The sequence below is a fragment of the Saccopteryx leptura genome, chromosome X, assembly GCF_036850995.1.
Source record: "Saccopteryx leptura isolate mSacLep1 chromosome X, mSacLep1_pri_phased_curated, whole genome shotgun sequence".
Lineage (NCBI taxonomy): Eukaryota > Metazoa > Chordata > Mammalia > Chiroptera > Emballonuridae > Saccopteryx > Saccopteryx leptura.
In genome coordinates, this window is record NC_089516.1 from 19,602,292 (window position 1) to 19,627,515 (window position 25,224).

Sequence of the window (25,224 nt, forward strand, 5' to 3'; positions counted from 1 at the left end):
AAGTCATCAGTAATGACAGATTAGAGACAATGAACTATCTTGATATTTTGCTCAGGAATGTGCTTTATTTTAATTTCTTTAAAACATGTGCAAATATATTTACAAATTAAATATAAAATTAAAATTTTGATTTTAGGCTTATATTGATTATTTTTTCATATCAAACAGGTTTTTGCTTTTGCTTTGCTTTATTGCTAGTGTCAATCAAATAAATTATCTTTTTATTTATACAGATAGAATAATTTGGATTGACATAAGAACTACTGAAGTTTTTGAAATCTTTTATAAGCAAACATTATATCTGGCATCTTTAGCAAACATAAATAATAGTATTAATAAAGTGAATATAATGAAATATATGTTCACCAAAAACTTCTGAGAAATAAATACACATTACTAGTCCATGAACAATGATTTAAATGATGGCTACCTTTTCAACAGGATCCATAGAGAACCAGAAAAATGGAGATTCTTTCCAACGTTGAGATAAAAGATGATATAATTTTTAAACCAGAACCATGAAAGCAGTTTCCAAGCCACAAACATCATTTTGGTTCTGGGGCTTACATAAACAATATTTGACCAATAAGTGTCTTATATTGGACAGGGGAGGACCCCTAAGAAGCCAGGCTAAAAGATTAAAAGATGGGAGAAATATGAACAAAGATATCAGAAGACACACAATGCACTAAAAACAGAATTCACATAATTTTCCCAGCCTTGTTACCAAACAAACAAAAGTAACAATAAGAAGCTGTGTAGGGAAATTGGTTTCCAGGTTTTCTACATTTTACTCCCTAACATGTCTAGTTTTTAACAACAAAAACTGAGGCATGCAAAAAAAGTTTACTGTTACAAATCCTGCAATATAATTCTAAAGGAAGTTCTTTAATATGAAAGGAATGATACCAGACAGCAATTAAATTCCATATGGAAGAAACAAAGATTTCCAATAAAAGTAATTGTGTAGGTAATAATAATACAAAGTATAATTAAATATTGGTATTCCTTTCTTGTCATAACTGATTTAAATGATAATTGAACAAAACATCTATAGAATTGTATTTTGGTTATGTAACACATGTAAATGTCATATATTTGACAATAAGAACGCAGAACAAGGCAGGCTGTGAATGAAACTATATTGGAATAAACAAAATGTTAAGAACAACAGGAAGAAATGAAAAGATTTAAAAATAGTACATAAGAAATTTAATATAAAAGGTATACATGTAAAACAATTACTACATTACATAACAATGTTGTACATGGTATGTAATATAACATAACATGCATAACAATAATAACTTAAAAATGAAGGAGCTATATAGGAATAAATGTTATATATTTTACTGGAATTCATTTAGTGTAAGTCTGCAGTAAGACTATGAAAAGTTAAGATTTTTACTGTAAACTTTAAAGAAACGAATAGGATATAACCCCGAAGTATGGCTATCATAGTTAAAGAAATTGAAACATTACACAATAAGTTCTAATTCATAGAATTAATAAATGAGCACAGGGAAAAGTAGTCATGAGACATAGAGATAAAAAATGCGGACATAAATCCAAGCATACCAAAAATAACATTAAATGTGAGTGAATTAAGCAATCTAAGCAAAGGAAAAGATTGTCAGACCAAATGAGAAAATAATATACTTACATGAGATACACATTAGATTTAAAGTTGTAAATATGTTGAAAGTAATATAATGGAAAACCATACCATACAAAGATCAGCCATCAGAGAGTTAGACTGGATATATTAATATCAGACAAAATAAGACAAAGCTGTTACTAGATATTTATAATAATAACAGGGCCAATTGATCACAAAGATATAAAAATTATAAACAGAAATACCCCTAACAATTGGTACCAAAATGTTTCAAGCAAAAACAGATAATTGGAGTCAATTTTACAAGTAAGTACATATGATCAAACCCATCAAATTGTATATATTAAATATATGTTGGTTTTGTATATAAATTAAGTGGAAATTAAAACACTTGATACCACATAAACATTTTGTTAAAGAAGAGTAAATGGAAATTATAAAACTAAAAAGGCAACTGATTTTTAGACAAAAATGTTAATATTTTGTTTGTAAAATATATGACTTGTAAAATTCAGTAAAATGTGATTTCAAAATTTATGTATTTAATTGAATATTAAATTTACTCTATTTAAGAAAATTAAATAGAGTAAACGTGGAACGTTCCTGTTGTGAAATGGCATTTACTTAAATTGGTACTTTCTTAACTCTAAGTAGACCAAGATAAGTAAAATTTCATTTGCCAACCTTTACAGGGATTAGTAAACATAATACGAAGAATTGGTAACATTTTAAGCTACTATAGTTTTAAAATGACCACAAAACTTATCTTCTCTAATATAATCTCTATGTAGTTGTTTGGCTTTCATTAGGCTAAGGGGATTTGTGTCTCCAGCACATAATCCGTCTCTGGCACATGTCTGGAAACTAGGGAAACATGTAGATAATAAAAAAATTAGCTGCAATACATTAAGCAAATAAAAGCAGAAAAGATCCACACTTTGAAAGATTATTTGCCTTAAAAATGATCTTATTGATATAAAGATTGAACTAATAAGGTATAGGAGAAAAAACAGCTATAAAAACTTATTGTGGTACTGGCCAGTTGGCTCAGTGGTAGAGCACTGGCTGGTGTGTAGATGTCCGTGGTTTGATTCTTGGTCAGGGTACACAGGAGAAGTGACCATCTGCTTTTCCATTTCTCCCCCTCCTCCTTCTCCCTCTCTCTATCTGTCTCTTTCTCTCCCACTTCTCCTATAGCCATGCCTTGATTGGTTTAAGCAAGTTGGCTCCTGGCACTGAGGGTGGTTCTATGGCCTCTGCCTCAGGTGCAAAGAATGCTTGGTTGCCAGAGCAATGGCCTCAGATAGGCAGAGCATCACCTTACAGGTGGTTTGCCAGGTGGATCCCAGTCGAGGTACATGTGGGAGTGTATCTCTCTGCCACTCCGGCTCTCACTTAATAAAAAACAAACAAATAAAAAAGAAACATTACAAAAAAAGAGTATATATGTGGCTGTGTGCTTTCAGTAAAGTTTGAGCAGCTCTGTCAACCCAATTATTCTGCGGAGAAAAACTAGGAAAGCCAGAAGATATGATATTCAAGGGCACCACAAACCAAAGCAGACAAGCATCTGAGAAGATGAGATCTCACTCAGAAGAGAAGCCCAAGTGATGAGAACCAAATTTGGTGCTTCGTTTCTACTCGTGGTCCATGCTTATTCAAAGGAGTAAATGAGAAGCCAAGATGCTAAGCAGAAAGTTATAGTTTGAAAACTAAGTAGATGAATAGGGCTTCCAGCAGCCTCACCAGCTCAGGAGTAGGTACTGGAGCTGTAAGTGCACCAAAGATACCAGAGTTCATCGGGTATCCCTGAAAAGCTATGTCCTAAATGTTGACATGAACCAAAAGTAGGAAACTCCTCACAAAACCTTAGATCCAGCTTCAAAAGAACTAATTCCCTGATTGCCAAGAGATGAAATGTTCACATGCTGGCTGTCTCTCAGAAGCAAAAACAAACCCTCAGTAGAGGGAAAAAAAATCATTGAGAACCTCCAGTGACTTCAAAGAAATTTCATACAGAAAATCCAGCATGCAATAAAAAAGAATTCTACATGCAAAAGCACAAACGGTAAGAAAACGATGAGCATCAGGCCTGTGACCGATTATTTCCATATCCAGGAATACCTAGGAAAGAACGGATGATGCCCTTTGTACATCCATACAATTTAGGTTACAGTGAGACACCATGCACACACACTAAAAGTGCTACACTTAGTCACATTAACCAAGTCCTGACAAATGTAAAGCAACTATGACTCTCACATTGCTGTTAAAATGTGAAGTTCTATAGTCATGTTGCAAAATATCTGACACATTCTAAAATAACTCTAAAATGCACCTCTGGTATAATCCAGTCACACCATTCCTTGTAGTTTATGCAATAAAGGTAAAACTATCTGTTTATACAAAGACTCATACAGGAATGGCCACAGTATGGGAAAGGGGAATGCTTGGCCAGAATTAGGAGGAGGAAATTGAGGGAGAGGGATGAATATCTTTATTGTCTTGACTGTGGTGACTGTTTAATAAACACAAGCATGCACACACAAATGCACACACATATATGAAAATATAGATTATTTACTTTATTTTATTTTATTTTTTTACAGAAACAGAGAGAGAGAGTCAGAGAGAGGGATAGATAGGGACAGACAGATAGGAACGGAGAGAGATGAGAAGCATCAATCATCAGTTTTCTGTTGCGACACCTTAGTCGTTCATTGATTGCTTTCTCATATGTGCCTTGACCGGGGACCTTCAGCTGACCGAGCAACCCCTTGCTCAAAACAGCGACCTTGGGTCCAAGCTGGTGAGCTTTGCTCAAACCAGATGAGCTCGTGCTCAAGCTGGCAACCTTGGGGTCTCGAACTTGGGTCTTCTGCCTCCCAGTCCGACACTTTATTCACTGCACCACTGCCTGGTCAGGCTAGATTATTTACTTTTAAATTGTGTAGTGTATTTTATATCAATTAAACCTCAGTTTAAGTTGTTAAAAATTGTGTGGGATGCATCAAAATATGTGTCTAAAGGAAAATTTAGAGCATTCATGCAAAAGGTTACATTCTAAAAATTTAATGTTTGAAAATACACCTCACAAAAGTAAAACATAGGCCTGACCTGTGGTGGCGCAGTGGATAAAGCATCGACCTGGAAATGCTGAGGTCGCCGGTTCGAAACCCTGGGCCTGCCTGGTCAAGGCACATATGGGAGTTGATGCTTCCAGCTCCTCCCCCCTTCTCTCTCTCTGTCTCTTCTTTCTCTCTCCCTCTCCTCTCTAAAATGAATAAATAAAAAATAAATTAAAAAATTTAAAAAAAAAAAAAGTAAAACATAAAGCAAGAATGTAAACTAAAATTTTGAACATGAAAAATTAACATCTTTATAAAAAAATAAATGACAAATCCAAGACTTCTTTGTTTGTTTGTTTGTTTTAAGTATAAAAATATGATACATCCGTGGCAAGACTAATCAAGGGAATAAAAAAGAAGACGCACATTATCAATAGGAAGATTGTAGAGGGGATTATCATTAGGATCCTGGAAATACATATATTATGTTATAAGGAAATATATGGCAATAAATCTGAAATTTATAAAATGATAAAAAAAAATTTAAAAATAACCAACTAGTTAAACTAGAAAAATTTTCAATGAGCATATATTGAATTTATGAGTAGTAAAACTAAAGAAAGTTACATGGTGGTATATCAGTAGTGACTGATTTTTTTCACTAATGATTATTTAATTTATTTTTATTTAAAAAAAATTTTTTTAAAGAGGAGAGAGAGAGAGGGAGAAGGGAGGGAGGAGCAGGAAGCATCAACTGCCACATGTACCTTTGACTGGGCAAGCCCAGGGGTTCAAACCAGTGACCTCAGCATTTCAGGCTGATACTTAATCCTCTGCGCCACCAGAGGTCAAGCACTAATGATTGTTTTTTGAGACTCTACACTACTTTCATGCTGAAAATATGTTAGAAATGAGAGAAATAAAAACATAAAAAGTTTTGTGGGAAAAAGTATTTAATTTTATATGATCCACTTTAAAGAAGCTGGTCTCTAAATAGTCAATGAAATTAAACTAGGGATCACAGGTGCAATTGTCACAAATAATGCTCTTTTTACTGTTCCCTTTCATCAAATGTCAAGTGTATATTTTCTCAAGTATGTGAACATTAGCAACAGATGAGCATATTATAAAAACAATTTTGATATTTTCCTTGGAAATCCACTTATTTTATTTTGTACATAATTTGTAGATATGTATTCCATAAGAAATAAAAAATATTTGTCTTATAGATTTTCTTCTGTTTCTGCTATGTTTTGTTGCTACTGTCAATCAATCACATAAGTTATATTTTTATTTAGATAAATGGAATAATTTGAATACACAATATTGGCACTGAAAAAATTTGAAAATTTTATTATTTAGCTATGTATTAGGCATCTATATTAAATATAAATAATATCAGCAAAGTGAAAAAATGTATACCAACTGAAAATATCTGAAAAATAAAGATATATGACCTATCTCAGAAAAAAAATGGTATATAAGATGATTGTCTTTTTAGCAGAATCCATGAAGAACCAGAGAAAACAGAAAAGAATCTTTCCAATGTTTAAAGAAAATATAAAACTGTCAAGCCAGAATTCTACATCCATCAAAATTCTGCTTCAAACTGAGAGTTGAATAAGACACAGCCACATAAACAAACCTGAGACAATTTTTTATTTGACAAACTGTAAATCACATTGCTACTAGAGGCAGTGGAAACAGAACCACCTGAATGCACGAATAGTCTGGGCTGGAGAGCTAAGAGGGCATCCTCCATTGGTATTTCAGCCTGGGAATTTACACAGCAACCAAACTGCTGCATTCTATTGGTCACAAGAGAGTTACTCAAGTTGGCCCAGATTCTGGGAGAGGCCATAACCTCCATCTCTTGAAGCAAGGGAGTGTCCAAATATACGTGGCATGTTTTTAAATTGCCAGAGATAAAAACACAAGAAAGGAATTTAAATTGAATAACAAATATTTTTTAATATACACAAAAGTAAGCACAAAAGAGAAATAAAAAGAGATGGAAAATAGAAAATAAAGGATAAGATGAACAACTTTATAATAATCTATATTAATCAAAACATTATTTTTTTATAGTTCTAATATTCGAATTAAAATGTATAGTTTTTCAGCCTGACTGGGCAGTGGCGCAGTGGATAGAGCATCAGACTGGGACATGAAGGACCCAGGTTCAAAGCCCCAAGCTCACAGGTTTGAGCGTGGGCTCATCTGGTTTGAGCAAGGCTCACCAGCTTGAACCCAAGGTTGCTGGCTTGAGCAAAGGGTTACTTGGTCTGCTATACCCCCCCCCCCAGTCAAGGACCATATGAGAAAGCAATCAATGAACAACTAAGCTGCCTCAAAGAAGAATTGACGCTTCTTTTTTTTTTGTATTTTTTTTCTTAAGTTGGAAACAGGGAGGTAGTCAGACAGACTCCCACATGTGCCCGACCGGGATCCACCCGGCATGCCCACCAGGGGACGATGCTCTGCCCATCTGGGGCATTGCTCTGCCGCAATCAGAGCCATTCTAGCACCTGAGGCAGAGGCCATAGAGCCGTCCTCAGCACCCGGGCAAGCTTTGCTCCAATGGAGCCTTGGCTGCAGGAAGGGAAGAGAGAGACAGAGAGGAAGGAGAGGGGGAGGGGTAGAGAAGCAGATGGGTGCTTCTCCTGTGTGCCCTGGCCAGGAATTGAACCTGGGACTCCCGCAAGCCAGGCCGATGCTCTACCACTGAGCCAACTGGCCAGGGCCGAATTGACACTTCTAATTTCTCTCCCTTCCTACTCGTCTGTCCCTGTCTGTCCCTCTCTCTGTCTCTCTCTGTCTCTGTCTAAGAAAACAAACAAATAAACAAATAAATAAATAATGTATAGTTTTTCAGACTAGAAAGAAAGCAAGTTCCAATTATATTCTGTTTATATGAATGGCAATTTAAACTGAAAGATAATGTAAGGTTAAAAATAATATTATAGAGAAATAATATGCCATGCAAAGTTAAACATAATAAAACTGAGGTGGATAAATTAACACCAAACCACTTAGACTTCCAGGAAAAAAAATAACTAGAGATAAAGAATAACATTTCATTGTAATTAAAAAATTCATCAGGAATAGAACACATTATTTATATGAGAATTTTCATTATAGAATCTAGAAACAGAGATAAAATATAAACAATTTTATTACAATAAATTTGAAATTATATAAATTATCTAACCCAACTTAACCAAAAATAAAACAGCAAACCTGCATAGTCCTGTATTTATTCAATAAATTGAAGCTACAATGAAAAATCTTTATACAAGCTCTAGGATCTGGTGATTGAACTAGTGAAATTTTCTTATCACTGAGAAATAACTGACACCATTCTTACACAAGATGTTATAGAAAATAAAAATAGTAGCATCCCCTCCAAATATTTGAAGAGTGCTGTAAAAACTGTACAGAAAACAGAACCATGTCACATAATCAGCAAAATCAAAGGATTATACCTCTCATGACCAAATGCAAAATAAAATAAAATAAAAGTATGATTAATAACCTGAATCCAAAGCTACATCAAGTCTGATACACTTTTAAGAAACTGAGTTTCACCCAAGAGTAAATTCTTGATGGATTAACAGTTGAATTAAAAAATAAAAATATAGTAGTACCATTATTATAGTAAATGCAAAAATGACATTTTATGATTATAAAAAAGTCATAAAACTGCAGCTAATATCATAATAAGTGGTAAAATATTTAAATCTTCCCCTGAGATCAGGAATGAGAAAAGGATTCCTATCACCATTTCAATTCAACATCTATGTAGTGCAATAATACACGAAAAAGAAAAGAAGATATAAGGATGGGAAAAGAAGAAATAAAACCACTACTATTGACAATTTGGATGAGTATATTGTAGACTATCTAACATCAATCTACATATTATATATTAAAATTAATAAGTGAATTGATCAAGATTACTGAATACATGATTAATAAAAATCAAATATATTTGCAATTCCAAAATTCAGCAACAAATAATTAATATATTAAATTGATTCTAAATACCGTTTACAACAACCTCAAAGACTATCAAACTCCTAGGTCAAATTTTAATAAAATGTGTGCAAGTTCCTTGCAATACAAACTATGGAAAATTATTTATAGAAATTAATGAAGATATGAACAAATGAAATAGTGTCCAAAGTTTATTAGATGAAAGGTTCCTTTTTTCTCCAGGTGATTAATGCTTCTTTGAAGAACATACAAATCTCATTCAGCGTGAACCCAAGTCAAATCCCAGTATTGCCAGTAATTCAGCATGTTCTATAAAGGCATAAGGAAAAAAATGGAGCTAATGAAGAGAATTAATAGAAAGTTACACTCCAGTTAAATAGAAAGAGGAAAAATACCTACTGGTGATTGTTAAGAACAGTTTGTAAAGCTGAAGCTTCCCAAAACGAAAGTTCAAGGAGAAACTATACAGTTCCGTGGTAAAGATATTCTACTGGGAAATGAAAGAGGTTGATGGCTGTGACAGCTACACTTTATATGTTAATATCTGGGTTCATATGATTCTATTATTTCAAAGTATTTGGGTATCTGATTACCTATTGAATTTCCTATTGTTTAACACTCCAGAATGAATCTTTTAAACCATGAGGAGATTTTTCATTTTTATGATTACTTTAAAATGGCATGCTTATATAGAAGATGGGATATATAATTTGCTGAACATATCAATGTCAGCAATGCTGTGGAATACTATGGGTTATGCTCATGTTGTGTCATGTCCTTGGGTAGATAGATCTCACAGAATTTAAGAACTGAAGAAGTTTTGCTTCAGGTGTTTTAGAAAAAGACACTAAGGTCAGAGAAGCAAAGTAATTTTTCCAAGTTTATGGGGAAAGAATAGCATAGTTGAATCTGGGAGTCACCCTCCTATAACCCAGTTCTGAGTGTTACATTATACTGTTCTCTCATTGAGTTCCATAAATATGGGCATTCATTAACACGGGAGCCTCCTTCAAATAGGAGGCAGACACTTTCAAAATCATCAGAAGCATTTCCTCAGATCTGAGTACATGCTGTAACTGGACTTTATTTTGGTCCAACTCACAACTAATTATTTTTTCACTTTCTATAATATGTAATCACACGTAAACTAAGCATTTTACTTTAAGACATTATTTCTGGAAGCTGGCTTTCTTGTATAATATATTCTCCCCTTTCAAAATATATAGAACCACCCAGTGATTCTGAAGGTATCTAAGTGGTTCTGTGCACTTAGCTATTGTCCTAGCATACAGTTAAACATAAACGCATTTCTCTAAGAATAACAACCTTATATGTAGTTTGTTTTTGTTTTTTTTTTTTTGTTTTTTTGGTTGTTGTTGTTGTTTTGTATTTTTCTGAAGTCAGTAACGGGGAGGCAGTCAGATAGACTCCCGCATGCGCCCGACCGGGATCCACCCAGCACGCCCACCAGGGGGCGACACTCTGCCCATCTGGGGCATTGCTCTGCTGCAAGAGCCATTCTAGCGCCTGAGGCAGAGGTCATAGAACTATCCTCAGCACCCGGGCCAACTTTGCTCCAATGGAGCCTTGGCTGTGGGAGGGGAAGAAAGAGACAGAGAGGAAGGAGAGGGGGAGGGGTGGAGAAGCAGATGGGCACTTCTCCTGTGTGCCCTGGCCAGGAATCGAACCCAGGACTCCTGCATGCCAGGCTGACGCTCTACCACCGATCCAACTGGCCAGGGCCTTACATGTAGTTTTTATATACATCATAAGAAACAGCACAAAACTCTACAGGGAAAAATTATAATTTTAATACATTTTTCTATGTATTTATCATAAAAAATTTGAGATTCATTACAACCCTGACCATTATTGTTACTTTTCCTGATATCAGGGAAAAATTATATCAGGGGAAAAGTGATATCTTATATTAAGGTGATATCTTATATTAATGATCACTTATATAAGTGATATCTTATATTAATATAAGATAAAAATCATAATACACATGAGATTGAGTCCTACTGGAACAATAAAAGATTATTCTGTGTGACAATTTTACTAATGATCTTTCACTTAAAATTATTTCCTTTCCTACAAGCTGCTTTGAAATGATTCACAAGTACATTATTTTCTCCATATAATTTGGTTGTATACTTTCTTATTTTTTTATCCTTCTTTTCTAATTGTACTTTCTTTAACTTCTTATCCTGTTTCTTCTTACAAAAACAAGAAAAAGCAAGGAGTAGATATGCCGTATAATCACTAGTGATGCGACATCACGTGACTATTTCTATGCTTTTTCTTTTATTAGTGAGAAATACAATACACTCTATATAGAAGTTTGAAAAACTGCAGATACATATTCCTTCTCATAAATAATCATGATTAGCAGTGAAGTGTGTAGGCAAACAGATATACACATAAACATACATTAATATACATATTTATATACTTGTGCACATAGCTAAAATCAAAGTACAATGTGCTTTGTTCTCCCTTGGCAATATGTCTTGGAGATATTTTATGTTAACATACACATGGGGTCCTCAGGTTAAGACACAGTTCCATTCCTATAACAGTGACATAACCCGAATTTTGGCATAAGTAAAAACATACCCCTAACACAAACAGAACTCTTGCATTTTAACAGTCCCAAATGGTATAGATCAGCATACTGGGCTGGGGGACACCAACTTCTTTACTCATATGCCATGTTACTGCGTATTTTTCCACCATACGAAACCAAACTAGTTCACCAAACTAGTCCGTAAGTACAATGCTAACAGCATAAGCAAAAACACTCACATTCCAATTTTTTTGAAGTTTTTATGGGAATAAGCATCATAAACTCGAAATGTGGTATATCGAGGCTGTCATAACCCGAGGACCCCCTGTATAGACATAGCTAACTGAAAAAGTTGAATAGTATTCATAGTATGAGTAAACTTTTAGGTTGTGTCCAGTTTAGGGAAATTAGGAATTAGGGTTTCTAAATGTTTATTGGCACACATGTACATTTTAAAGACAATTATATATGCAGAATAGAATTATTGAGTCATATTGTATGTGTCTATTCCGCTTAATAGAACCTGTAAAACTTGGCCAGAGTCCTTGCTGCTATATCTCCTCCCACAAGCAATATGTGACCTTTTCTTTTGTGTGTGTGTGTGTGTGTGTGTGTGTGTGTGTGACAGAGACAGAGAGAGGGACAGATAGGGACAGACAGACAGGAAGGAGAGAAAGATGAGAAGCATGAATTCATTGCGGCACCTTAGCTGTTCACTGATTGCTTTCTCATATATGCCTTGACTAGAGGGCTATGGCAGACCCAGTGACCCTTTGCTCAAGCCAGTGACCTTGGACTCAAGCCAGTGACCTTGGGCTTCAAGCCAGCAATCTTTGGGCTGAAGTCAGCGACCTTGGGCTCTAGCTGGTGAGCTTTGTTCAAAGCTGGCAACCTCAGAGTTTCAAACTTGGGTCCTCTGCATCCCAGGCTGATACTCTATCCATGTGCAACTGCCTGGTCAGGCTATATGTGACCTTCTCATTGACACAAGGTATTGTTAGGGTGAGAGCCTCAACTTTACTCAGGCCCTCTGAATGGAGCAAATTCACCCATGGCAGGGATTTGGTAACCAGGCAGAACATGAAGGTGATGCTAAGCTAATAAGGCTGAGTTTGAAATTTAGGGCAGCTAATGCAGCTGAGTACAGCACTGTGATGAGGGAGTTGTGCACTGGACCAGGGTAGAAGTCTGTGTGGGAATTCATAACAGGTCTTTGGTTAAGGGTTGGGCTACACACGTGCACAAGATACATCAAGGCCCAGCAAACAGTGGTGTGAGGCTAAGAGAGGAACAGAGATACCAGAGGTCATGCAGTGCCCAAACGTTCTGGCCTAGCCAGAATAGATTGATCTATTCATTCACTCAGAGTAGAATGAATGACCTGTGAAATAACATTCAATCATCAAACATAGCCTGACCTGTGGTGGCGCAGTAGATAAAGCGTCAACCTGGAATGCTGAGGTTGCTGGTCAAAACCCTGGGCTTGCCTGTTCAAGGCACATACAGGAAGCAAATACTATGAGTTGATGCTTCCTGCTTCTCTCTCTCTCTCTCTCTCTCTCTCTCTCTCTCTCTCTCTCTCTCTCTCTCCTCTATCTAAAATTCAATTAAAAATTAAAAAAAAATTAATCATCAAACATAGGTTCAATTGGAGTCTAATATGAAGAGGCACCAGAATGGATCAGTAAGAAAATATATGTTTTGTAGAAAAGTGGTCAGAAACTCCTAAATTTTTAGAAATATATCAAATTGCAGATCTAAGATCAATGGAACCAAAGCAGGTTAAATAAAAACAGGTATTCACATAGATAAATGCATCATACTTAAAAAGTTGTGATCTGAAGATTTCTTTCTTTTTTTAATTTATATCTTTTAAGTGAGAGGAAGGGAGATAGACTCCCGCATGCACACTGACTAGAATCCATCAGCCAACCCCTATCTGGGGCCAATGCTCAAATCAACCAAAGTATTGGCTTGGTGCCTGGGTCCAATGCTCAAACCAATTGGTCCACTGGCTATGAGAGGAGAAGAGAAAGAAAAGGGGAGAGAAAGGGAGAGAAAAGCAGATGGTTGCTTCTCATGTGTGCTCTGACAGGGAATCGAACCTGGGACATCTGCACACTGGGCCAACTCTCTATCCACTGAGCAGACAAGCCAGGGCCCAAAGATTTCTTTAAAATTAAAATTTTCAGAAGAATACAGATAAATTTCCTTCTGGATAGTGATAATTAAAATGATGTCTGCCTTTTCAACAGAATCCATACAGACTGAAGAATATGGAGCAGCATCTTTCCAATGTCAAAAATAACAAAATAAAGCTGTCAACACAGAATCATATAGTCATCTAAATTAACCCTCCAAAATAAGAATTAATTAAGACACATTCATACAAATAAACTTGAAGTCATTTGTTCATGGACAAACTGTAATACAAGTAATACTGCAAGAAGTTCTTCAGGTTAAAGGAAAAGACACTTCGTGGGAATTAAGAACTTCAAAGAGTGAAGACCACTAGAGAGGAAAATATGGACATAAATATAAAAGACACCTTTTTCTTTTTTGAATGCTTCTAATCATGTGAAGCAAGAGGTAAATAGTATCATATATGTCAAATATTCGAAAAGTCACAAAGGAAAGGGGATTAAATAGAAATGTAGTATTTTGAGATCATATTTACATGGGGTGGTACTATCATAATTCAAAGTAGACCAAGAGAAAATATTCATATGCCAATCCATAGAGTGACAGTTAAATATGACACAAGAAAGCCCAGGTAATAATCTGGTCCTACAGTTAGATAACAAATGAACCCTAAATTTATCTTTAATAAGACACTCCTATTAACTAATATTTTTTTCTCACTGGGCTGTATCTCAATAAAGTACTAATATCACTTGACCTGTACTTGGCACACTTGTGAAGTGAAGATTTATTGTAATCAGTGAAATATTTAAGTGAAATAAATTAGGTAAGTAAATAAAAAAGATGTACTTATTGGGAAGATTGTTTGCCCTAAATAAGTTGATGTATAGATTGAATTAGATGGTTATAGAAAAAAAAACAAAACACTTATAACTTAAAATGTATTTCAAGAAAAAATGTCTATAGAAATATTAACTTTCAGTAATGACAGTCCAGGAGTTACAGCCCAGCCATGCTTCTGCCAAAAATTAGAAAAGCTGGAAGCACATTAAAAAAAAAAAAAAGCATATGTTTGAAAGCACCACAAACCCAGGGGAACAGGTTTTGAAGAGACAGGATATCATTTAGAAGAGAAGCCCAGGTGGCGAGACCAAATTTAGTACCCTTCTTTCTTCAAGCTTTTGTGGATTCGCATGGGGTGACCAAGAAGCTGAGATGCTAAGCAGAAAGTTGGAACTGAAAAGCTAAGTGGTTGACCAGGGCTATTAGCAGTCTCGCCAACCCAGGAAAAACAATTTGGACTTGAGAGAGCACTAAGGCGCAGAGGCTCTAGGAAACAACTCAGGGGTTCATTGACATCCCTAAGAGACTATTACCTAAATGTCAATATGAACTGGAAAGAGAAAACTCCTGACAAAATTTAAGACCAGGCTTCTCAATCCCTGATTGCTGAGATCAACCATCCCCATGCTAATGGCCTCTCAGAAGTGGAAGAAAATGGTCCTTGACCTGCAATTATCTCCTTTGTATTTCATACAGAAAATCCAGATTGAAATGCAAAATCACCATAAATGCAAAATATGAATGGAAAGAAAAGGATTATCCTCAGGCCTGTGATCCATTATCTCCATATACTGGAATGCCTGGAAAAGAAAAATGATCACCTATACAATTTAGAGTGACACTGAGATGCCATCACATACCTATTAGAAGAGCTACAGTTAAAAACAGTGACCTCTGCAAGTGTTGCCAGGGATGTAAATTATCTGTAAATTTCATAAACTGCTGATGTGGTGCATAATGGTATAAGCATGTTGCAACACAGTTTGACATTTTACCTCTTTTTTTTTTTTTTTTGTATTTTTCTGAAGCTGGAAAGGGGGAGAGACAGTCAGACAGACTCCCGCATGCGCCCGACCGGGATCCACCCGGCACGCCCACCAGGGGCCACGCTCTGCCCACCAGGGGGCAGAGCCACTCTAGCGCCTGGGGCAGAGGCCAAGGAGCCATCCCCAGCGCCCGGGCCATCTTTGCTCCAATGGAGCCTTGGCTGCGGGAGGGGAAGAGAGAGACAGAGAGGAAGGAGGGGGGGTGGGGAAGCAAATGGGCGCTTCTCCTATGTGCCCTGGCCGGGAATCGAACCCTGGTCCCACGCACGCCAGGCCGACGCTCTACCGCTGAGCCAACTGGCCAGGGCCAGTTTGACATTTTATAAAATAATTTAAGGACACACCAATCATATGATCCAGCCATTCCATTTTTTTAATTCATTTTAGAGAGGAAAGGGAGAGACAGAGAGAGAGAGAGAGGAGAGACAGAGAGAGAGAAGGGGGGAGGAGCTGGAAGCATCAACTCCCATATGTGCCTTGACCAGGCAAGCCCAGGGTTTCGAACCGGCGACCTCAGCATTTCCAGGTGGATGCTTTATCCACTGTGCCACCACAAGTCAGGCCCAGCCATTCCATTTTTTGAAGCTTAGCCAAGAAAAATGAAATTATAGTCCATACAAAGACATTTACAAAAGTGATTATTTCATGGGAAAGGAGAGGCGTCTTAGGCAGGACAAGAAGAGGAAATACAAAGATGTAGAAGAAAACTTAGACATATGGGTAGATATTTACATTTTACTGGTTGCAGTGATGATTACATAACTGTATACATATTTCAAAACTTATATTAAGTACAATGTTGTACAGGTTATTTTAAATCAACTAAATCTCAGTGAAGCTGTTATAAAGTGTGAAGGATATATGAAAATATGTCTCAAAGAAAATGTTATATATCAATACATGCTGAAGAAGAAATCTGAAAAATATAAGAGCTGATAATGCACCTTAAGAACACAAAAAAGAGCCAGACCTGTGGTGGCACAGTGGATAGAGTGCTGAACTGGAAGGCAGAGGTCACTGAGCAACTACTATGAGTTGATGTTTCCCACTCCTCCTTTCTCTATTTCCTCTCTCTAAAATCAATAAGTAAAATATTAAAGAAAATGAAAAAGAAACTGTAAGTTAGCATCAGAGAAAATAGAAATGAAACCATAATATTATGATTAAGGAAATAAATTTTGAACAAAATCACAGAGATCAACAAGTTCAAATTTTGGTTTTCATTTGTAAAAAATAATTTTTAAAAAGATAAACTTGTGAGAAGATTGATCAAGAATAAAAGTAGGCTCATATCATTAATACCAAGAATGTAGAGAGAATAATACCACATATCCTGAAAGCATGTATATATTGTAAGGAAATCCATTCCAATACATTTGAAATTACACAAAATGACAAATTCAAAGAGAAACACACGTATCCCTAAATCTTAAGAAGTATCGATAGTCTTATATCTATCAAGTAAACCTTGTCTAACTAAACTTCCTACAATGACTTCCATGTCTGGTGCCCTAAGCCATGAACTTTCCTTATAACTAAGAAAAAATAAAATCAATCTTGTACAACCTCTTCCACAGAATGAAGAGTAAAAGCACTCTCTAAAATGTTTTATGAGATCTGTGTAAACTTTACATAAAACTTAAAGGTATCATCTTAGGTTTATATCTCTCATAACAAACAACAACAACAATAGCAAAACTTTTTCTGACAAACGGAATCCTAAGTTTTATCAAATATATAATACAGCATGAACAATTTTGGTTTAAGCCAAGAATGAATTACTGTAGATTCAACATTTATAAATCAAATAACTGTAACAAAGCAAAGGAACAAAATCAGATCTTATCACAAGAGATAACAGATTTGACAAAATTCATCATGCATTTAGGATTAAAAATAATAACCTACAATTTGATTTTGGGTGATGGGTATACAATATAATCCAATGTCAAAACAACCTGGAGATGTTTTTTTCTGAATCTATATACCCTAATTAATCAATGTCACTCCATTAAAATTAATAATAAAGAAAAATAATAACTTAAATAACTGAAGAATATCATAATTCATGTTGAAATACTGAGAATTTTCTCCTAGAGATGAGGACTGAGAAAATCTAATCAACATTTTATAGAGTTCCTAGCCAGGGCAATAGTGCAGGAGAAAAAAATACTGTATAAATATTTAAAAGGAAGAAATGAAAACAATTTTATTCAATAGATTGAATATGATTATGTTTATAGACTCAAAGCAACCTGGAAGCACTATATTTGAATTGCTAAGACTATTTAGCAAATTTGATAGATTTCATTTAGTTAAACATAAACATATTCTTCTAAGAATACTAATTCTTTATTAGCTATTAAACATATCATAAGAAATAGCACAAATACCTTACATGATAAGGTCATATGTGTATATAATGCAAATTACATTATATTACATTAAACAATATATATGAAATCATAATATTATATATATATATATATATCACATAATTATTCTTTATCAAGAGAATTTTGGCTCTTCTCATACACTATCACATCCAGGCCAACATAAGCATTAGATTAGAAATTGTACTAACAAAATTTGTTAATACTTTGCTTGTCACAATGTGTTTATTTGTGTTTATTTTAATTTGTGGATCTCTGCACAGATTTAAAAAATAAATTTTAATATTAAATAATTTTATTCTATTGCAGTGCTTTCAATGCAGACTTTTGCTTTTTTTAATTTAGTTTTTTTTTGCTCTTTTTAATTAGATAAGTTTTTTTCTTACATGAATGGAACAATTTTTATTGCTAAAAGAGTTAGTTAAGCTTTTCAAATATTTATTAATAAACTATGTTTTGGACATTTATATAAAGTACATTAGTGAATTGAACAAATGTATATCCTCAGAAGTTCAAAGAAATATTCATTGCATATCAGGGGATAATGATATAAATGGGGACTCCGTTCTCCACAGAAGTGAAAATGAACCAAAGACAATGGGGCAGCATCCCTCCACTGACAAGAGAAAAGAAGACTTTCAACCCATATTCTGTATCCAGCAGAATTATTCTTCCAAAGTGAGAGTGAACCAAAGCCATAGCCATATAACCAAACCTGAAACAATTCGTCCCTGATCAACCTGTAATACAAATGATGCCAAAAAGAAGTTCTTCAGGCTAAAGGGAAATGACACATGATGGAAACTAAGATGTACAACTAAGATATTATTAATGAAGAAAAGCAGATAGGGAAAAATATGTGGGTAATTATAAAAGGCTAACATTTTTGTTATTTCTTGGAAAGACAGTTGATTCTTTAAAAGGGAAACATATCAAAATGCCCTGTTGTAAGGTTACAATAGGTGGGACAGAGAGCCAATTAAGCCTGAAACATCACTGGAGGCAAAAATAACAAAACTGGAGCTATTTTACTTCAAGAACACCATGAAAAGGCAGGAATCTTTGGAAAAGACAGTAATACTGGGAAAACTAGAAGGCAACAGGAAAAAAGGAAAACCAAATGTGATATGGTTTGACTCCATAAAATCAGCCACAGTCCTGAGAGCACAGGAGTTAAGCAGGGCTGTTGAGGACAGGACAGTGTGGACATCACTCATTCATAGGGTCTCCAGGAGTCAGAGCTCACTCAACGGCACATAACACAAGTAAACACTATTATCAGTTTTTTATATGTCCTTCCAGCATGGGCCAACATACTAGCTCTCTCTGTTAAAAATAGAGAGGTAACACACGCTCTCTTCTGCACCTTGCCTGTTCACGTATTCTGGCCCGGATGTTTTCATGTGTCTAGATAGTATCCTCATTCTTTTCCAAAGCTACACACTTTCTATTTTGTGGCTATACCACAGTTTATTTAACTGTCTTCCTTTAATGGATGTTTTTGTGATGACTAAAATGATTTGATATCTATTAAATAGATGCAGAAAGTGAGGTGTGCATATAGTGAAGTATTATTCAGCCTAAAAAAAAAAAAAAAAGGAAATTCTACTATCTGCTGCAACACGATGGACCTGGAATACATTGTGTTGAGTTATTTTCTTATTTTTTATTTTATTTTTTAGGTGAGGGGGTGGAAAATAGTGAGGCAGACTCCCACATGCCCCCTGACCATGATCTCTACTCAGCAACCTTCCTGGGCCAATGTTCGAGTATTGAGCTATTTTTAGTACTTGAGGCTGACATGGTCATATCAACTGAGCCATCCTCAGTGCCCAGGGCCATGCTTGAACCAATCAAGCCACTGGCTGCAGGAGGGGAAGAGAGAGAGAAAAAAAGGAGAGGGAGGGGTAGAGAAGAAAATGGTCGCTTTTTCTGTGTGTCCTGACCAGGAATTGAACCGGGATATCTATATGCCAGGCCAACACTCTATCCACTGAGCCACTGGTCAAGGCCATGTTGAGGTTTTCAGTGGGTATAAAGTTAGTTATAGAAAATGAATAAATCCTAGGAATCCGCTGTATAAGATAGTGCTTACAGTTAACAGTAGAGTATTGTGTTATTAAAATTTTAAGAGGGTAGATCTTGTATTAAGCATTCTTACCACATACACAGAAAGAACAAAGGGACACAAGATCAGTTTTAGAGGTGATGTATATATTTATTACCGTGATCGTGGTGATGATATGATTAGTGTATGCATACATCCAAACTCATCAAACTGCATACATTAAATATACGCAATTTTTTATATATCAGTTATACTTCATTATAGGTGTAAAAAAGTATCTGGACCTAGTGATTCCTTTTTTGGGAAAGGTTTTAATTTTTTTTTTGTGACAAAGACAGAGAGAGGAGGTGGGATAGATAGGGACAGACAGACAGGAAGGTAGAGAGATGAGAAGCTGAGAAGCATTAGTTCTTTAAATTCTTTATTTACTTTGTTTGGTGTATAGTTTTGTGATATTTTGCCACTTGTATACATTTTTGTAACCATCATCACAATCAAAATACAGACTATTCCAACACCCTAAAGTTATACTCTGGTATGCGCCCCCCCCCCCCAAGCGCTAGTCCTTGGAAATATTCAGCTTTTTTAAATCAGGTCTTTGTATCAAATTATTATAATTTTATAACTTAGAGATTTTATATAAGTTTAATCATACAGAAAGCCTTAGATATTAGTATTTTTCACTCAGCAAAATGCCCTTGAGAAGCATCCAAGTTGTTGCTTATATCAATAATCTTTTCCTTGTTATTGCTGAGGTGTATTCCACTGTATGGATGGACTAGTCTGCTGATTCAATCACCAAATATCTGCTGAAGGATATTTAAGGTGTTTCTAATTTCTTTCCTATTACAAATAGAAACAATTTTCATTTTTCCTGGGTAAATATTCACTGGGTCTTATGTCAGGTATATATTTAATTTTATAGAAAATTGATATATTGTTTTCCAGAGAGCTTGGAACATTTTAAATTTCCACTAATTTACATTTCTCTAAACGACAGTGATATTGAACATCTTTTCATTATTTTTTTTTTTGCCATCAATATATATCCTCTTTGGTGACATGTGAGTTCAAATTTTATGCTCTTCAAAGTTTTTGACTTTTTTTTTTTTTGGCTTAATGTGGAGTTTAAAAGCAAACATGCTGCCCTGGCCGGTTGTCTCAGCGGTAGAGCGTCGGCCTAGTGTGCGGAGGACCCGGGTTCGATTCCCGGCCAGGGCACACAGGAGAAGTGCCCATTTGCTTCTCCACCCCTCCCCCTCTCCTTCCTCTCTGTCTCTCTCTTCCCCTCCTGCAGCCAAGGCTCCATTGGAGCAAAGATGGCCTGGGCGCTGGGGATGGCTCTGTGGCTTCTGCCTCAGGCGCTAGAGTGGCTCTGGTCACAACATGGCGACGCCCAGGATGGGCAGAGCGTCGCCCCTGGTGGGCGTGCCGGGTGGATCCAGGTCGGGCGCATGCGGGAGTCTGTCTGACTGTCTCTCCCTGTTTCCAGCTTCAGAAAAATTAAAAAAAAAAAAAAAAAAAGCAAACATGCTAACCTTGATACGAAGTCCAGATAAGGATACCTCAAGAAAAAAATTGTTTGAGCAAAACACACTGAAGTACAAGCATCTACTCTAAATAAAGTCATAGCATGTCAAACATAACAGTGAACAAATAGGTTGAAGTAAAGCAATGTGAAAACATTACAACACTAGAAAATCTGTCAATTGGAATTTCTCTATATTAATAGATTAGATGATAAAATGCATTTGATTATGTATAGGAGTACAGAAAAAGCCTTTGAAAAAATAGTTAACACTAATTTATGGTAATAAAAAATAAATAAATTAGCAGAATAACATTTGAAGAAAAGTTCCATTTCCTAAAACCCAAAGCAAACTCACATAAATGTGAAATGTTACAAGCATTCCCATTAAAATCGGGATAAAGACATAGATATTATACCATATCTATTGTTTAAAAGTGGACTAAAATACATAACTAAAAGATGAAAGTATCAAAATAAATAAAAGGAAGGAATATTGAAAAGACAGATAATGAATGGTGACAGTATGATCCTCTAATTAGAAAATACAAAGGAGCCAGTACACACAATACTCAAACAAGTAAGAGACTCCAAAAGTTATAGTATAAAAGATTATCATGCCACGCCAAAATCAGGAGCCTAGACGCACAAAGGCAGTATCTAATTAAGATAATTAATAGAAAACATTTCAATAACAATAGCAGCAATATCCAAACTTTACCTAAAAAGGAACCTAACAAAAATGTACACTATCATTTTGGAAGTAATTATAAAAATGTACTGATAGACTCAGGGAAAGAAGTCCTAAATAAATACAAAAAAAATACACTATTCTTATTTATGAGGAAAATAATATTGTCAAAATGTCAATTTTCCTTCAATTATTTACATATTTTCTACTTGCTATGGACTGAATCCTTGCCATTCATATGTTGAAGCCTTAATCCCCAATGTGACTGTATTTGGAAATAGGGTCTTTAAGGAGGTAATTAAGGTTAAAAGAGGTCCTGCATATGGGACCCTAATTCAATAGGGTTGATGTCCCTGTAAGAAGAGGAAGACATGAGACACCATAGATCACTCTCTCATGCATTTACAGAGAAGAATCCAAGCGAGGACAAAGCTAGAAGGTGCCATGTGCAAAACCAAGAAGAGAGCTCTTAACAGAATGTGAATCTGCCTGTGATAGTCTCGATCTGGGACTACTGGCCCCTTGAACTGTGAGGAAAATAATTTCTGTTGTTAAGATACCAAGTTTGTGGTATTTTTTTTATTTATCAGCCCAAGCCAATGAACAGGTTGCCTCACATGTAGCTTCCAAGATAGCTACCAGATCTGGGTTGCTGTTCCCCAAAATCAACCCTGAAAAACTGTACAAGAGGGAGTGAAAGAACAATATCAGCAATAGCAAAACAACACAAATGGGAAACCCCTCAGAGAGACTGTATGTATTGAACGAGAACTGGTGTGTGGGCATGCCCTGAATTTGAGACAGGTCTGTGGCCCACGAGAGAGACAGATGACAGGATTATTTGGAGGAAAGGTTTTAAAGTTCAGACTCTGTTCCGTCCAGTGTGCCCCAGGACAGTAAATTTCTCCTGCTTCCTCCAGTACTCCCAAAGCAGCTAGCTCCTTGGAGCCTGCATGCCAGGACCATGGCGTAATATCAGGATAGCACTAGAGTTTGGGAAACACTGTGAGTCCAGAAGCTGTGCAATAACCATTGAAGCCTCTTTAAAGGGCGAGAACAGGCCATTTAAAAATTAACATTATTCTCGAATACAAGGAATAAACAAAAGGATTCACACTTAAGGTTAGTCATTCTTTCATGAAAAAATACACATATACAAACACACACGCACACTTGTTAGAGATGTAAATATATTCTTTACTACGAATGAGGGTCAAAAAATAAAAGTCATTGCACCGGACTGAGCAATGTTACATAATGTTAAAAGATCTGGGTCTCACAGAATCATGCTGCTCCACCTCTTGCCCTTAGAAAGGAGATCGTTTGGCTAAGAAGGTTCACAAAACCCTCAGTTTGACTGGAAAACAAGCGTTTTGGGTCAGTGTGTTCTTCTTTACAGACCCCGCCCGTCCTTGGATCCTTTCTTGCATTGCAACTTCCCTATCTCATATCTAGCCTGGGACTCTTACCCATTTTCTGTTCAGAGCTTTCAGAGCTGGTATATTTCGCAGTTAGCCTTTAAAGCCATGTGACATAACATAGTCTCAGGTTTTAGGGATAAGGTATGGAGCAATTATTCGGTGTACCACCAAGGTAGAAAATGTCTCCCTGGAAGATATGCTAGCTTTGCTAAGAAAAAAATAATAATTGACTATCATTCTCCTCACTCTTGTCTGTATCTGCCCCAGGGGACAAATCCAAGCTTTTCAATATGCCCAATGACACCTGTACAAACGTTCAGGCATGTCCTTCAGCTGGTGGTTGGCAGAGACTCACAAGTTGTAATTCTGGCCATGTAGCAAGAGGAAGAGGAGAATTCTCGTCCCTCAGTGCACTGGGTCTAGAGAGGTTACTGAAAAGGTCAGTGCAGAAAGGCCCCAGAGAGTGAAGGAGGGTAAATCTCCTTCCCTGTGGAGATTTACAGCGTCCTTTAGAAAGTTGGTGTGATCCTGTATTTGAAAACACTGGTCACCTAGTAGACGTTAGAAAAGTTTGGAGTGTTGCAATGCCATTTGGGCCTTCTCAGAAATTTCTCCAAAGATACAGAGGATTTCTGTATCTACAGGTCATAAATGTTGCACCTTGCTGATCGCCTACTCTGTCACTGTTGACAGGGAGACTGAAGGTGCTCGTGCAAGCTGTGTCTTGCTCTCCTTCCTGGGCACAGGGGGATGCTATATTGTCCCATCTACTTGTATTAAAAAGGGTTTGGTGACAACCTTTGTCACTGAAATACAAACAGAAGCAAAGTTTATCATTTACAGACCGAGGCACTTGAGAGTCAGTATGCTACTTTTTTTTTCTTTTTTAACTTACTGATTTCAGCAAGAGAGAAAGGAGAGAAGAGAGACAGAAACATCGAGCTGTTTCTGTATGTGCTCTGACTGGGATTCAAAGTGCTTTGGGACAGTGTTCTAACTAACTGAATTATCTGGCCAAGGTATGCCATTTTTTGTCTCCTGTTCAATTCAGCAGCCAAGACTAAGAGCCTGTGTTGAGATATGGAGTCACACGATCTATCAGAACAACCTTCATCCCTGAGCCACTTGACAGCAGAGACCTCGCCTTCACATGTCAGAGATAATGTGCATGAAAACAAACTTTTGTACTATTAGATCATTCAGATTCTAGGCTTCTTCCATAAAATTCACCAGCAGTAACTTATCTGAATAACACACAGATAGTATTTCTGTTGTAAGTCTACTTACATATCCCAATTACAACAAAAATAGTGTGCATACTGTTGATGTTAAAAATTTCTAAAAATACGAAATAATCCCAATCCTGTTTCCTTTCTATGGTCTTGTAAAATTCAGGCCCTAGAAATAAACACAAATAAAAGTTTTTTTTGAGTGTATAATTTTAAGTTTATTATAGACTTTTTCTCACATATCTGTGTTAGAAAAACACACTGTTGATAACTCCCTTTCAAAATATCTTTAGTGAGCACCAAGACAGACTCCTGAAGGCTCATAGTAAGGTGGGAACCTCGTTCTCACTCCAGCTTACCATGATTTTTTATTGTATTGCTTCTACGGTGTGTACCTCACTTGCGTATAATAGATTTTATTTCTCCTGCAAGATCAGAAGTTCTTGAGCATTCATGTTGACATCTCTCTTAGAGTGGCCAGGAATAAGAGGCAACTCAACAGAACCTAACACACCCAAGGATATATTTACAAGAAACAATGCTGTGTAAAATAAAGTAGACCATGAGAAGTAAATTCAAATACCAATCCACTGAGCAAGCATCAAATACAAC

At 36.0% G+C, this 25,224-nt stretch overlaps 1 pseudogene; it reads right to left on the bottom strand.

Moving 5' to 3' along the window:
* The window catches only part of LOC136386226 (archaemetzincin-2 pseudogene), a 191,686-nt pseudogene that overhangs the window by 102,500 nt on the left and 63,962 nt on the right, over window positions 1-25,224 (bottom strand).